Consider the following 17,113-nt stretch of genomic DNA (forward strand, 5'->3'; position numbering starts at 1 on the left):
TCTATCCATCTGAGTGCCGTCCCGGTCAGCCCTGCAGCCGTCAACCGATTGAGGAGGACACGATGGTTGACTGTGTCGAAGGCTGCACTAAGATCCAGGAGGATCACTGCCACTGACCCTCCTGAATCTAGTATGCGCCTTGCCTCTTCGATGACGGCGAGAAGGGCAGTATCTGTGCCGTGGCCCGGGCGGAACCCAGTTTGGGATTGCCGTAGGATGTTATTTACCTCGAGAAACTGAGACAATTGTCCGTTGACCAGTTTCTCGGCTACCTTGCTGATACCAGGGAGGAGTGAGATTGGCCGGTAGTTGGCCATATCTGCTGGGTCTAGACCTGTCAACCTTAGGGTGGTCTTCCCCCAAACGTTATGCCTGCTTTGCCTCTCTTTTTGTTGATGTGTTTTGTTTGGCCTTAGGACTCTGAACACTTTACCACTGCTAACCAGGGCATGTGATCACTCCCCTAAACATTTAAACAATGGGTTATCCACAATTGGCATATTTAATGTACTGTTAAATTCCTAGTAAAGTGCATTATATGTGCCCATGACCTGTAAATTAAATGCTACTAGTGGGCCTGCAGCACTGACTGAGCCACCAAATTAAGTAGCCTTTTAAATATGTCTCAGGCCTGCCTCTGCAGATCCTGTGTGTGCAGTTTTAATGCCATGTTGACTTGGCATTTAAAACCCCTAGCCAAGCCTTATACTTCTCTTTTATTACATATGTCACCCCTAAGGTAGGACCTATGTGGCCCATAGGGCATGGTGCTGTAAAACTAAAAATAGGACATGTAATTTAAGTTCTACATGTCCTTGTAGTGGAAACTCACAAATTTGTTTTTCACTATTGTGAGGCCTAGCCCTCTCTCAAAGGGTAATATTAGGGATTTTCTTATTACATCTAATAAGTATAATTTGAGAGAGAGTAGATCTGTCATGTTAGGTACCTATGGACTTGTAATAATAAATCCTCTTTTCTGGTAAAGTTGAATTTAAAATTAGAATTTTAAAAAGGCCACTTTTAGAAAGTTGGTAACAAGCAACAATGTCTCAACAGGTTAATACTTTGAAGAAAATTACAAGAATGTAAATTAAATTACAAGAAGGTGGCAAAAAAGGGAAAAAAGACACCTGAGCTAGAATTTGCGGTCTGTTTTAGAATTTTTAGGAAAGGCATTGATTTCAGACAGCAATATTAAATTTCAGAATATGCAAGTGTAATCGTAAACATGAGTACACACAAAGTACTTTTGGAAATAAATTGACACAGTGAAGAAAACAGCGAGACGGGGCACATAGGAACTGTAAAACACATAATAACCAGAGCCAACAGCAGAGCAAACCAGTTCTTGAAATAGTACAAAACTTGCTGAAAATGAGGAAATTGAACAGTAAAATCATCTTGAAAATCTGTATGCCTTTGATTGAAGGGTAGACTAGACATAGATGAAATATGGTGAAACCTAAGAACGTGAATTTGGGACCTAACCTAAAGACGACTGGTTAGAAGTTGGAGTTGATGCTAGAGAAAAAAATCAAAGGGAGGGTTAGAAAACACATGTGGAGGAATAATACTCACCTCCGTGTCTTTAATAAAATAAAGACTTTCTTTCAATGAAGCTAAGAAAATCTCAATTTTATTACAGGACCAGAGGCTCCTATTAGGCTAGTTTAGAGCAATGTAAAAACTGTATTAGCAACATGAGAAACAGGTTTGCAATAAAACATTCTAAAACTAGAAACATTACTCCAATCTGCAGATTTGAGGATGTAATCCAACCTCGCTCAAGTCCAAAAGGCTTAGGATGCCATACCACCTCTGGTAGAATTGGCACAAAAACTGAAATAAACACCAGGCAAACACATAATCCATTTAACCCAATGAGCCAGAGTGGGAGATTAAAGGAAATAAGAAGCTGGGCAGCGGATGGCTTCCTCAAATCTCTGGTCCTCGAAATATATTCCATTAAACAACTACCTACACATAATTTTGGATAATTCAGAAAATGAGGATAAAATACAGACAATACATTTGTTTTAGTTTTCTACAGATCTGGAAGAAAACACCACAAAGGGTATATTGTGCAGTGGCGGCTTGCACAGTGCGTGCTGTGGGTGGTAGGGCAGGGTGGGGGAGGGGCAGGGTGGGGGGTAGAAAACTCAGACATACAACGGAACGGAGGAACGTAATAATTACTTCCCTCCGTTCCATCGTATGTCTTTGTTTGCTACCTACCCACCCTGCCACTCCCCCATCCTACCGCCCCGCAGCACGCCCTATTTGAGCCGCCACTGATATTGTGCAGAGAAAACATCTACCGTTCTGACATCAGAAAGTCATTTCAAAGAAACCAGACATAAAAGAACAGTTAATTTAGCAGATAAAAGCTTGAGAGGTAAAAAGGAATTATCAGGTTGATTCAGAAAAAATTGCAAAATCATATTAACATCTCTCAAAGGATTATATTTTGGTAAAGGAGGTTTGGCAAATCTTACTCCATTTAACATACGACATATCAATGGGTGTTCTCCCACCAGTCTTCCATGCACTCTCACGTGTTCAGCCGATATCTCTGATCAATATGTTTTAATTGTTCTGTAAGCTTTCCTTTGGGATGTTAGAGATGCTAAGAAATCAATTATCCAAATCACATCTGCTAAAAAGGGATCTGTACCTCCCTTAGCTGTTTTGTAAGCTTTGGTTGTCCCTGGGGCCCAAGATTGCTGAATGAGCTGAGCAGCTTCTGCTGAAATGCCTGGGGTGCTCCAGGAAGACCCAAAACCAACCATGCCACTAGAGTAAGGGATCGATTGAGGATTAGATTGTGGAATGAACCCTGAGAACTCTGAGGTAGTGAAGGAAATAACAGGAGGAGAATTAAACGATCCACTGACAGTTCCAAGGTGGTTGGAAACCAAGGCTGGCCCTGCAAGAACAGAGTAACCAGTGCCATTTTTGCTCTTTGGTGACAAATCTGAACAAGGACTTATGGACCAAAAACATTGTACTCACAAACCCTAAAGGATGAAGAAGAGAAACCTCTATAGTTTTTTTGCGAAGAAGGGATTAGATCTCTTGAGACAATAAGTCTTCTTGCTCCACTGAAAAAAAAGGAGGAAAGGTACCCTCTCCTGAACTGCAGTTGCAAAAAGCGTAATGCAGTAACCCTGAACTCTTTGTTCCTCTGTGGATAAAATTGAGGTTTGTAGTCTTCTTGCCATCCGAAGGAGCCTCTGGCTTGTTTCAATGAAATCATGAGAAGTTGCGGCTGACAAAACAACTCCTACCTTTGACGGACCTGCCAAAACCCGATGGATAAAAATTCTTTGTAAACAAGATTAAGCTTTATCGATGGAATTGAAAGTTGCCATATATTTGCTGAGCTCTTTGATGAAAGAATCACCAAAGAGCAAATCATTGGCCTCCAGACCCGCTTATTTGGATGCCAAATTCCTCAGTTTAGGGTCGCTTTCAGAAGTAAGGCCTTACGTCTCTCATGAGACATCGCTGAATTGGCATTACCTAGAAGACATATCGCCCTCTGGACCCAATTAGTCAAAGATATCGGATCCACCTTAGTAACCCCAATCCTGGCTTTCTCTGCTGCCATATCTAGAATTCTTGTTAGATGACTGTTAATATTCAACAATTTGTCTTGGCAATTGGTCCAGGCTCTAACCACTCCTTTTTTTCGATGCTTCTAAACTTAGTGAAGACTACAAGCATGTCAGAACGAAGACGACTGTGGGAAAGTTTGTCTAAAGGCTGTGTAAATTTGACAGAAAAATAAAGCGATAAATGCTCATAAGGAGACCACTCAGTAGAATTTGGGTGATGGATAAGAGTACGACCAAACATCGGTTAACCAGACAAATCAAATAGCACATTAGGTGTACCATCAGACTTGGATGACTCTACCAGTTCATTAAGAGAGGGTTTGCGCCTCTTCTCCGCAGGCCCAGACCAGATCATCATGTCTGGATCATCCTTATCCATTTCATCATTGGTGTCACCTATATCATCATCAGTATCTCTCAACTGATCAATCTTAATTGGCAATTTAGTTTTCTTAGAAATATCACCTTCCTCAGAAATAGCTGAAGTGTCTTTAACCTCAACTTTTTGTTCTGAAAATGTTTCCATGCTTTCTTAACATTATCAGTGTCTTTGGCCAAAATTGTCTGTATGGAGACTTCTAAATGTTTTTAAATATTAACCATTGAGTTGGAAACAGCTTGCTTACTGAATCTTTAATAAATAAATTCAAATTATCCTTAAACCTCTGGGCCTCCTCATCAGCAGAATATGTCTCCATGATAGGCCAAGGAATAAAATCCTTTTTCTCTTCCTTTATTTTTTTTTAATGTTATAGCTACTGTCACTTCAAATCCTACCACCAGGAACAAACCTGCCCAATGTGGCCATATGCTGTGAAGGAAGGCATGTCTTGGGGCGCTCACATAGGCATTTCCCACCAAGGAGACAAGGCGGGCCAAAAGGCGTAAGTCCTGCCGCCACGGAGAAGTGCAAAGCCTGAGTCCTAACACCTCGAAAGAAGCCCTGCAAGCAGCTTTGCCAGTGATCCTCTGCACAATGAAGACTGCTCATAGGATGCAGAGGGAGCAACAAACGCAATGAGCAAAAGGATGATCACTTAGAGGAGAGAAATAACGGCCTGAGAATTCACCAGAAACCAAACGAGCACTGTGGACCCAAAACACTTTGAGATGCGGAAAGGCAGCCAGAAAGTGGGTAATAGGATCACAGTATCGCAAATCACATAAAAAGGTAAAACAATAATACAGCCTTAATCATCATTAAACCAAATAATCTACATTGTAAAAAAGGCAATAAATGTGAGAAACACTTATCTTGACTGCGAGTAGCAAGAAAAGAGGACTTGCTGCTCCCAGTCAAGATATTTATAGGTCTACTTTATGTTAATTGGTTGTTTCGTTATTTATGACAGCATGCTGTAGTTTTATCTCTAAGCATGCTGCGATTTGTAGTTTTTTCTTGGCTCCTGTTAATTAAAGGCAAGAAAAGGATAGCATAATAGGAGCCTCCAGTCTTGTAATAAAATCCTTATGATTGGCTACAAACATAGTGATTGTGGCTAGCAGTGAGCAGCAGGTCTCCATCCCTCTATTTCCATTTCCAAATGAGATTTTTTTTATAAAGTAGCTTGTGTTTCTTAAAGGAACTGGTATTGCATTTAAGGATAAGCATCCCGTTTGGGAATACATCAGAAACAGCAACTGATATTCCAAAGGTTGTTGACAGGATTCACAAATGTGAAAGTGGCCCCAGGAGACACCGCCCCCTTTGAGAATCAGTTACTACCTTCTTAGCAGTGTCAATAACTGATAAATGGTTTACAACTGCAATGGCGTTACAAACTGTATATATATATATCATTGTGAGTTGCATTCAGGAGATGAAGCCCCTTTCATTCCTCCTTCTATTTGTGTTTGAAAGGGAGCACAACCCCCATTTTGTGAGTGGGAAAAGCTTTTCGTCCTCGCAAAATGATTTAGTACATTGTGGTCTCAAGCCCTGTGATTTTCTGAATCGCAGGGTTTTCAAATGCAAAATGGCTTTCTTCATCTGACCGTTAGTGTCCTTTCCCATCAGTGATATTGTGAATCATTACATATTCTGTTTGCTGTAAAGGGCCTAGCTTTTAAGCCAGTGGAATATTGAAGGGCAATCTAAATTCAAATGTGTTTTTTCTTTCACCATTAAAAGAACAGTATGTTGAGGTTTTTTCTTTTTATCATATATATACTATTTTTGTGTTTAAATTAAATTGATCGTTTAATTGAGTTGTTGACCTACTGACAGAGAAGTTCAAATACGCCTTAGTAGTAGGATTGTAGAAAAGGATAAGCAGGAAAGGCATGATTGTTTGTGGTAGAGATGTTGCCATGGCAAAACACTATGAAATGCTTGGAGACTTTAAACATTTACATAATTAGATATACATTTTAATGACTTGCGATCACGCTTGCTGTTGTAATTCTTTGACCAGTTACTGACACCTCATTATGGAAGCCAAGGGGAATGATTAGCAAGCAGTGTTCTCTAGACATAGGAAGTGAGATTTTAAGGTATTTTTTTTGTTTGAAATGTATTTATGAAAATTGGCCTACACTACCTGGGATCCGTGGGGTAACTAGTCTGTTGCCTGAGATAGCCATGTGATAAGGGAGCACACCTTTCCTGTCAAAATGCTTGACCTAAATCCTAAAAATTGACTCCTTCCTCAGCCTTTGTGATGTCAGTTCCAGTGGAGCTTGAATGTGATGTGGACAGAGGCAAGTGTTGATCAAGTACGAATTCTGGTATGGGACCCTGCCCTCCCTAGTGTCTGAGGAGTGTCCATTTCCTCCCAAGGCACGTAAAGTAGGCACCATGTGCCCCAGTTTCTGAGTAGCTCACTTTCTGCATGTGGCTATGTGCCTCACACAGCAAGGGAAGGGTAGAACATTGGCCTTGAGAAGAAGATAAGTATATTCATGTTGGGACATATTTATTGACATTTCATGCAACGCAATTCTGCAAAGCCACTTGTTACGTTATGTTGCATCAAAGGGTGACAGCAGACTAAGATATGGTGCATATCTGCTGCCACCACACTGTGTGCTGCCTTTTGCCAAAGCAGACACCCTTGTATCATGGTGAAAGGCTGCCTGCGTTACTGGCAGGATTATTTTTGTTCAGGAAGGAGCACCTTCCTGCACATAAACAATGCTATACTATGTTTTAGTCTTTCTACGTGTGCTGCAAACAGCAGCACATGTGGAAAGAGTAAATAGCAAGCAGAAATAAAGATATATATATAAACCACTGATTGATTGATTGATATTTGTGGCGGTGTAATGGCCTTTTGTAAGATTTTTTTTCTCAATCTGGGTAGCATGGAACTTTGTGCCCTAGCTCAGCCATCACCTAGTCAAACCTTCACATTTTTTAGAAGCAGACAAAGGGGGAAGTACATGGGAGAATGACTTGCGTGGCTCTCACTGTTTTTTTTTACCCAACATTCCCTGAAAAGCTCAAATTTAGTTGAAAAAAATCTTTTTCCATACATTTTTATGTGGGAAAGTTGTGGGATCGCCAGGCTGACACAAAGTTCCTACCACCCAGCGTTCCCCCAGGTCTCCCGATAAAAATGGTGCCTCACTCATGTGGGAGGCCCAAGTACCCGCGAAAGGCAAGGGCCCAAAACATATTAAGGAGACATCAAAATTGCCTATCACAAAACAAGCTGGTTTTGCAAGGGGGGTCACCTGAGTTTTTGGCCCCGTGCTCGGCGGTCAGCTAGGGAAACCTACCGAACCCACACATTTCTGAAAACTAGACACCCAGTGGATTCCAGGGAGGTATTGGTAGTGTGGATACCCCAACGTTTTTTTACCCAGAATCCCCTGCAAACCTCAAATGTAGCTGAAAAAATCAAGTTTTCCACACATTTTTGTGTGGGAAAGTTGTGGAATCACCAGGCTGACATAAATTTCCTACCATCCAGCATTCCCCCAGGTCTCCCGATAAAAATCGTGCCTCACTCGTGTGGGAGGCCCAAGTACCCGCGACAGGCAAGGGCCCAAAACATATTGAGGAGACGTCAAAATTGCCTATCACAAAACAACCTAGTTTTGCAAGGGGGGGTCACCTCGGTTTTTGGCCCTGTGCTCGTCGGCCAGCTAGGGAAACCTACTAAACACACACATTTCTGAAAACTAGACACCCGGGGGATTCCAGGGAGGTATTGGTTGTGTGGATCCCCAACATTTTCTTACACAGAATCCCATGCAAACATCAAATTTAGCTGAAAAAATCACTTTTTCCATACATTTTTGTGTGGGAAAGTTGTGGGATCACCGGGCTGACACAAATTTCCTACCACCCAGCGCCCCCCCAGTTCTCCCGATAAAAATGGTGCCTCATTCAGCAGTTAAGGGGTTAAACGCCCTAAACACGCCCCTTCCTAATACTGAGTCGCAAACCTATGTTGTGATTCAGTAATAGGTTATTGAATAAAAAAATAGGGTTTGTACATAGAAAAAGGCTTTTTTGTGGTCGCAAACCTGCACACTGAAAAAAGCTACTTACATCTGTACCTATGTGAGGTCTCTTGATACATCCACTGGGGAATTGAAGTGTCTTTTTTCGTTTTTACTGAGACTGTTTGATTCAGGAAATTGGTCTTGAAACTTGTCAGTATGAGTTAATTCGCTTGTACGTTATTCTAAATTAGTTTTAGCTATCTAATGTGCAGTATTACATGGTAATACGTTTTTTGGGTCGTTCTGACATTTCTTTCTTTCTGCTTTGTATCTGACACTGTTTTTTGGACATTTTCTGTTTGTGATGAACTGCAATATTGTCAAATTGGTCCTTTTTGTATTTAGTTATCCTATTGGTCCGGATGAAGCAGCATTATAAGTCGCAAAACACATGACCTAATTTGTACTTGATATAAACATTCGACTTGCAGCTAAGACAATCCCAATAAATAATATCAAGATATTGAAATGCCACCTCAGTAATAGTTGCTACAAAAAGAACACCTAAAGAAAGTATAAGATACAAATATCATCATTAGCTCCAGCCCTCAAAACTATATGTTTATGTTTTGCATTAGACTTACACCACATCTGTCTTTTGCTAATACGCTTCTAGCATTAACTTTAAGGGGTATAACTCTACATTAGACTGTTCAGTATCTGAGGATTGTGTGCCTCTCAGCCAACTACCAGCTGCCCTAATGGTGAATAAGGCTGGAATGAAAGTACTTGCTTTGCAAAGCACTGGACATCCTTAAAGTTGAAACAGGGTCGACTTTAGTGCTGTTGGCACACAGTGCGACAATCATTTTTGGCACCCCCTCTTGACCTCCTCCTCGAATTACCTCATGACCACTGGGCAAAAGTGCCCCTCTTCTCTCCATAGACACTATCTCACACACATTTAATTTGTTTTAAAGCACTAGTAAAGGCTGACTTTACTAATAAGAATGCCAAAAATCATACACAACCCTTTCAGCAACATTAGGAATAGTTAATGAAAGACTGAGAAAAAAACACACAATGTACGAACCTAATTTATGTAGTTTGCATGCAGCTCTTTGATTAAAGTTCAGAACAGTCATTGTTCTATATTAGGGTTGTATCTTATGAACTGTGGCAACAAAAGGATATCTGTGACAAAAGCAGCAATGCACTTAGCTATCTATGGAAAATACAGATATGTGATCCGCATGATATGAGTTCTTTGCATTAGGAATATTAACCCTCTGCACTACTTCATGGCAAGTGAAAACTGTTACTAGGCAAAAGTCTGATCTCTCTAGCAGAAACATTGACTACAAGAGTCATTTTGACATTTTTAATGCTAAATCATAAGTTAGTGCTCAACACAGCGGACCCCTGAGGTCAGCGCCCCCTCCCCAGGTCAGCACCCAGTGCGGCCACACCAGTCACACTGCCCTAAAGCTGGCCCCATCTCGAAACCTCCTCTCATCCTGAAGGCCAGAGATCATCTCCCTCTCCAACCAGACTTCTCCTCAGTCTGGTCCATACATCATTTTATCTCATTGAGTATTTTCACTATTGTTGTTATATAAAGTATGGAGAAAAATATTTACCAGGGAAAGATAGAGAAGGAGAGTAGTGATAGAAAGACAAAGTGTGTGTGTGAGAGAGATAGAGAGAGAGAGAGAGAGAGAGAGAGAGAGAGAGAGAGAGAGACTATCCAGGTTAGACTGAGCCAAGCACTCTCAATACGAAAGAACCTTCTGGCGAGGGCAACCAGTTGCATTAGGGTTTAGTTTATCGAGCCATAATTAAAGAGCGGCGTTATTAACCCTGGCTTTAAGTGATCTGTAGACGACTGCCCTAACTGAACCTTTTGATTCCAGCAAAAATACTTCACACTCACACCAATTTCCAAGTAATGAATGCCTAATTATGCTCTGGATTACCTTCACTACAAACAGCAGTGTCAGTATCTCTGAGCAGAAACTGACATTTGGTCTACATCCAACCCAGTGCTCCAGCCTTTGCACCTATTTACAGCTACATTAATGTCCATCCAATTCGAGCCATGAGGTCAGCAGCCCTGCTCACCATCTTCACCTCCCACAAAGGTGTCAAAGGTGCTGTACCGTTCAGAGAAACAGCTTTTGTAACTCATTTACTGTTCCCTTCTTTTAACTGACAATTCACACTGTAGTAACAACTAGGAATAATAGCAGTCCAGAACCTGGGTGCCCATGAATGCACTGAGTTATACATTTCTCAGATTCAGGCTCATTTCCTGGCCAGTTGTGGCGCCAAAAATATATATAAAAAAGTCTTGAATCATTAATGGGCCATAATTGCTATTCAGCACTGTGGGTTGCTTTGACAATTGCAGTTGCCACTACATGTGCAATGCATAAACCTTTGTTAGTTCTATGTTCCATTTGCAGATGAGTAGTAATTTTGTGAGAATGCTGGGTGACGTCTTTCCCTCAATCTGTGTTTATGTCCAGCCACATATTTACAACAGTCGACTCACTTTACTGAGAAGGACATATTTACAAAACAATGTCAGAGCGTGGTGCTACTTTAAATTTGTCAACACAGAGCTCTGACATTTTTTAAACGCAGGGATGCTACGTATTCACAATAATACGGTGCACCCCTGTATTTCCCCTAGCATTGTGGTAATAATAGCTGCTTAGCGCCTGCTACCCTGCCGCCATGTTGCAAGGGTGCATGCCCTGCAGGGGTGATTCTTTATGTGCAGGAAGGGACATCCTTGCCTTCATATCAAGAATGGCGATTGCAGAATGCAGCACATATAGAAAGAGCAAAATACGAGGAGAAACAAATAATTTCTCCTTGTAGCGCCACTCTCAGACCAGGTATTTCCTGGAATTTTTTTTTTAGTGCTGCCTCAGCCTTGTGAATCTGGGGCAGTATAAAAATGCTATAGGCTTTGCGGTGGAACGCGAACTGCATCAGCCATTGCACACCCCTTTGCCACAGAGGACTGCAGAGAAAAGGGGCATATTCACAAGGTGGCATTAAGCCACGTTAAGTGGCTTAGAACCACCATATACATATGGCAAATGGCGCTACATTACCGGAGAATCAATAAAAGTGATGCTCCGGTGGTGAATGGGGCTTGTAAATATGCCCTAGAGTCTCTAGCAAGGTGTGGAAAACTTGACAAACTCCACTTTAGTCACGTCTATTTAGAAATGCATTTGATGGCTCCTATCTCTCTCTGGGACTGTCACCACTACAGATGACTACCTCCTCTAAACAAACCTCTGTTTATTTGTAGCTTTGCTAAACACAGCAATTCATGATCTCTAAGACTCTCTTCAAAAATGTTAAAACTAATGAGGAACCAAAACTCTCCTTGGTTTGAGAATTGATAAATTATTTGTGTTAAACAATGATGACAATGTCTGAAAGTTCAAAATACTATTAATCATTTGGTTAACCTCAGGAGTCTTTCATCGGAAGAACTGTGCTAAACTGATCCCTTAATTTGCATATCTTGTAAAGGGACCTCTCAGTTCGGTGAAGGAACAGTGGGAGCAAGTTTCCCAGAAACCCCACCAAGATGTAGTTAGCTACATGCTGGCCTTCAGAAGCCAGATGGACAAGTTGAGGAAGCAAGCTTCAGACAAGGTAGAGGCCAGCTAGGAAGTGATGAAGCAGTGATATAACCAAATGACTGCCCCAGGGGAATTGCAACCTGGGCAAAAAGTGTGGAAGATGGAACCCATGGAGCCTAGGGCCCTCCACGACCAGTGGACTGGGCCCCATGAGATTCTTGAGAAGAAGGGGAAGACCACCCACTTGGTAGACCTCAAGATCCCCAGACACCCCCTGAGATCCCTACGCCACACAATTTACGTTTTAGAAAGGAAAAAAAAAACACAGCGAACAGCGTTAGCCCCCCGCATCAGAATGACCAGAGCTCAACCCCCTTGTGTATGAAATCGGAGTTTCCCAAATTGAAATGAAAAGGATGCACTTGGAAATTTGAACTAGTTATTGACAGCAGATACCCTGAGTGACTTTCTAGGGCTCAGGGGCCGTTATCACTCTGGCTGGAGTGTATTGATATTACAGCAAGAACTGACAGATTCCCCACGGTTTACCTTTAAAGAAAAAAGAGAAAACAAAAGAACTGATAGGTCCTGATGAAGATGGAGATAATGTGTTATATCCATTGAAACGTACGTTGACCTGAGAGTATGATGTCCCAGCCATCAGCATAGCATTCAAGGGTTATTGGTTTCACCCCGAGCATTTTTTCATCTATGTCTGCGATGCTGTACTGGCCAGTATGAGTGTGTGAAGTATGAGTCAGTCAGTCAGTGTTGACTATGTGAATGAGGTGTATTTGTGGTGTTGCTATTTTCAGATAGAAAAATTGGTGTTTGTTTCTTGAGAGAAAAGACTTAAAGAATTAATGCACAGATCATGAGTGTTTTTCTTTGCACAGATTGTGATTATTATAAAAAAAAGTACTATTGAAACTTGTTAAAATATGGACAAAAAACAACATTGTCGAAAGAAAATATGATAATATAAATTAAGATTGTTATTTGATTGCCTTTTTATATAAGTGAATAAGGAAATAAATAATTAAAAAAAAGCTTTTTTGAAACTTAGACTCTTGTATGGAGAAATCATGAGTCAATGACCCGTTTCTATGCTGTATATTAGCGAGCATTAAAGTAATGAAGGTCATGTGGGAGGTTGTTTAATATTTTTTATTTTTGAGTTCCCTATCCCCAACCATCTCAAACCCAACTATAAGAGGTCTGAGACCACCATTTGTTGGTTATAGATGGAGGAGAAGAAGAGGAGAACAAACCTTTCCCTGACCTCTTAGCCTCCAAAGAGAAGGATGGGTTAGTTGAAGGTGTGGATCTTTCCTGTACCCTGATCTCTGAACAGCAGAGGAACTGTAACCAGTTGCTGGGACAATTACCTTCTCTATTTTCCCTCAATCCTGGGGTTACACACTTGTGTACCCATGACATAGACACAGGAGACATCCCCCTTCAAGCATAAAATCTATATGCTGTCCTACAAGGTGAGGGAGAGGTTTCCAAATTGCTGGAATTGGGGGTGATTGAACCTTCCAGTAGTCCCTGGTCTAGTTCTGTTGTGCTGGTAGTAAATGCTGTCTCAAAGGGCACTGCACCTGAACTCAGGTTCCTTGTAGCCTACAGGGGGCTTAATTCAGTCATCAAAACTAACGCTCATCCCATTCCCCATGTAGAGGACCTGAGTGACAGATTAGGGGTTACTCAGTTCCTGAGTACTTTTGACCTTACTTCAGGATACTAGCAGAATGCCCTTACCGAAGGAGCCAAGGAGAGGTCAGCCTTCTCCACTCTGGAGAGCGACTATCAATTTAGAGTGATATCCTTTGAACTCAAGCATGCCCCTGTTACCATTCAGTGGCTTGTGAACCAGGTTTTGGCTTGTGTAGATACATCAGAGCTCCTTACTTGGATGACATTGCTGTGGTCTGTAGCAGCTGGAAGGACCACCACTTCCACTTCCATGGAGTGCCTCGGGCCCTGGGTAATGCAGGCCCGACTATCAAGGCCAGAAAGTGCAAGATAGGTCATGGGGCAGTTACACACTTAGGACGTCAAGTGGGCCGCAGTAAGGTGTATCCACTCCAGGACTAGATAGAAGCCATCATGGCCTGCGAGCCCCCAAAGACTAAAACACAGGTGAGAGCCATCTTAGCCCTCACAGGATATTAAAGGAGGTTTGTCCAAAGGTATGGCACCATTGTCTCCCCATGACAGAGCTGGCTTCAAAAAAGTATTACTGTCACAGCTTAATGAAGAGGGTCTAGACCAGGGGTACTCACAAACTTTCTCTCGGGGGCCAAATTTACAGTGTGGTTTGTGGCCGAGGGCCGCACCGGTGGGGGCGGGGGCAGTGGAGGAGGGGGCGGGGCTAGAGCAACAAAAAAAACTGTGACCATGAGGTTGAACACAGGACCCTGCAGCAGACGCCTTCGTCCACTGAGCCACCAGACCCGGCATTCACACATCTCTATCTATCTATCTATCTATCTATCTATCTATCTATCTATCTATCTATCTATCTATCTATCTATCTATCTATCTATCTATCTATCTATCTATCTATCTATCTATCTATCTATCTATCTATCTATCTATCTATCTATCTATCTATCTATCTATCTATCTATCTATCTATCTATCTATCTATCTATCTATCTATCTCTGTCTCCCTCCCTTTATCACTCTCCCTCTATCACTCTCCCTTTCTCTGTCTCCCTCTCTCTCTATCTATTTCTCTCTCTCTCTCCCTTTCTCTCTCTCTCCCTCCCTCAGTCTGTCTCCCTCTGTCTCACTCACTCTGTCTCCCTCCCTCTCTCTGTCTCAGTCCCTCCCTCCATCCCTCCCTCTCCCTCCCTCTTGTCTTCCTCCCTCTTGTCTCCCTCCCTCTATCTCCCTCCCTCTGTCTCCCACCCTCTGTGTCTCCCTCTCTCTCTGTCTCCCTCCCTCTGTCTCCCTCTGTCTCCCTCTCTCTCCCCCCTCTACCTGTCTCCCTCCCTCTCCCTCCCTCTCCATCTCTCCCTCTATCTCTCTCTCTCCCTCTGCCTCACTCACTGTGTTTGCTCCCTCCCTCTCTGTCTCCCTCCCTGTATTCCTCCCTCCCCGTCTCCCTCCTTCCCTCTCTCTCTCTCCCTCCCTCTCCCTCCCTTTCCCTCTCTCTCCTTCCCTCTCTCTCTCCCTCCCTCTCTCTATCCCTCTCCCTCTCTCTCAATCAGTTTGTCTCCCTTTCTCTCTGTCTCCGTCCCTCTCTGTGTCCCTCGCTCTCCATCTGTTCTCCCTCTGTCCCCCTCCCTCCCTCTGTCTCCCTCCCTCTCCCAACATGTCTGTCTCTCTCTCGCTGTCTCTCCCTCCCTGTCTCCTGCTCTGTCTTCCCCCTCTCTCTCTCTCCCTCCCTCTGTCGCACTCTGTCTTCATCACGCTTTAAACTCACCGGCTGCTCTCACTAGCTGCTGCCCCCACCCCCCCCCCCCCCTGTCCGTCACCTCACCCGGCGCTGAGTCAGCTTCCCTGGAACACAAACAGCCGCCGCCCCCAAGTACTTCACAGGTCTTTTAAAGGCCAAGTCACTTGTTAATGAGGCTTTGTTGTATTTCATCTCTTCTTAGCGCCCCTGCATCTCCATTCATTCAGAGGGGAGATGCAGGGGCGCTAAGAAGAGGTGAAATACAACAAAGAATCATTAACAAGTGACTTGGCTTTTAAAATAATCGCCCGGCCCCCATAGCTCCGTGCTGCTGCAACCGGCGGTGTTTGCACAGGTACGATGTCTGCAAGGTCCGCGGGCCGCCAGGGAAGGCTTGCCGGGCCGCTGGCGGCCCGCGGGCCATACTATGAGTACCCCTGGTCTAGACCAACCTGTAACTCTCATCTTCAGAAGGTTACCACCCCGAGAAGAGATGTGGAGTGCTATTTAGTGAGAATTCTTTTTATGGTCTGGGCCATTCCTATTTGGGTCCCACTTTTGGACAGACAACAGGCCCCTTACATGGCCAATGAAATAAGGGTGAGAATCAGAAATTGTTGAGGTTGTCCATCTCCCTACAGGAAACAGACGTTATGGTGGAAGCAGGCCTGGGTCAGAGCACGCCAATGTTGAGGGTTTCTCTAGGTTTTTCAGCCTTAGTGATTAGATCTCCCGAGAGGTTGGGTAGCTCTCCCTACATTCAGCTGGGGAGGACATGTGTTTGACCTGTCAACCTTAGAGAGGTCTATATTTTGGTAAAGGAGGTTTGGCAAATCTTACTCCCTTTAACATACGACATATCAATAGGTGTTCTCCCACCGGTCTTCCATGCACTCTCACGTGTTCAGCCGATATCTCCGATCTATGTGTTTTATTTGTTCTGTAAGCTTTCCCTTGGGATGTTAGAGATGCTAAGAAATCAATTATCCAAATCACATCCGCTAAAAAGGGATCTGTACCCCTGTCCATTCACCAGCTATTCCAAACTCCTTTAGCTGTTTTGTAAGCTTTGGTTGTCCCTGGGGTCCAAGATTGCTGAATGAGTTGTGCAGCTTCTGCTGAAACGCCTGGGGTGCTTCAAGAAGACCCAAAACCAACCATGCCACTAGAGTAAGGGATCGATTGAGGATTAGATTGTGGAATGAACCATGAGAACTCTGAGGTAGTGAAGGAAATAACAGTAGGAGAATTAAACGATCCACTGACAGTTCCAAGGTGGTTGGAAACCAAGGCTGGCCCTGCCAGAACAGAGTAACCAGTGCCATGTCGAAAACCCTTATTCACTAGCTACCTCGTACCTTATGACCTGTTGGTGGCACCACTGTTTTTATATAGTCCCAGTCCTTTTTTTCAAATTAAAATATTCATAGGTCTGGAGCCTATATTAAAATCACGTACTCACTTTAACACATACCCAGCACCTGTTGCCCACACACACCCTTCACATACGGCGATCTCAGATCAAAAGAACTCCGCCAAAGAAGCCACCAGGCCCGTTGGACACTGCAGCCCCGGTCCAACGAGGAGCGCCCTATTATTAGGCATGACACCCTAACAGGTGTCTGAGGGAATTATGATCTGAAATTCAGATCTCCCAGCGACAATTATCTCAGGCATACAGTGACATCTATCACATACTTGCCACAACAGAGGAACTGATTACCTCCAGTGTCTTATGTATATTCATTCAGGAGCATAGGAGAAGAACCTCTATAAATATTAGCTCTTCTGTTCCCCTATTGATTACACGTAAGAGTACGACCAAACATCGGTTAACCAGACAAATCAAATAGTACATTAGGTGTACCATCAGACTTGGATGACTTTACTAGTTCATCAAGAGAAGTCTTACGCCTCTTCTCCGCAGGCCCAGACCAGATCATCATGTCTGGATCATCCTTATCCATTTCATCATTGGTGTCACCTATATCATCATCAGTATCTCTCAACTGATCAATCTTAATTGGCAATTTAGTTTTCCTAGAAATATCACCTTCCTCAGAAATACCTGAAGTGTCTTTAAC

This window comes from Triturus cristatus, chromosome 3_1, assembly GCF_964204655.1.
Source record: "Triturus cristatus chromosome 3_1, aTriCri1.1, whole genome shotgun sequence".
Taxonomy (NCBI): Eukaryota; Metazoa; Chordata; class Amphibia; order Caudata; family Salamandridae; genus Triturus; species Triturus cristatus.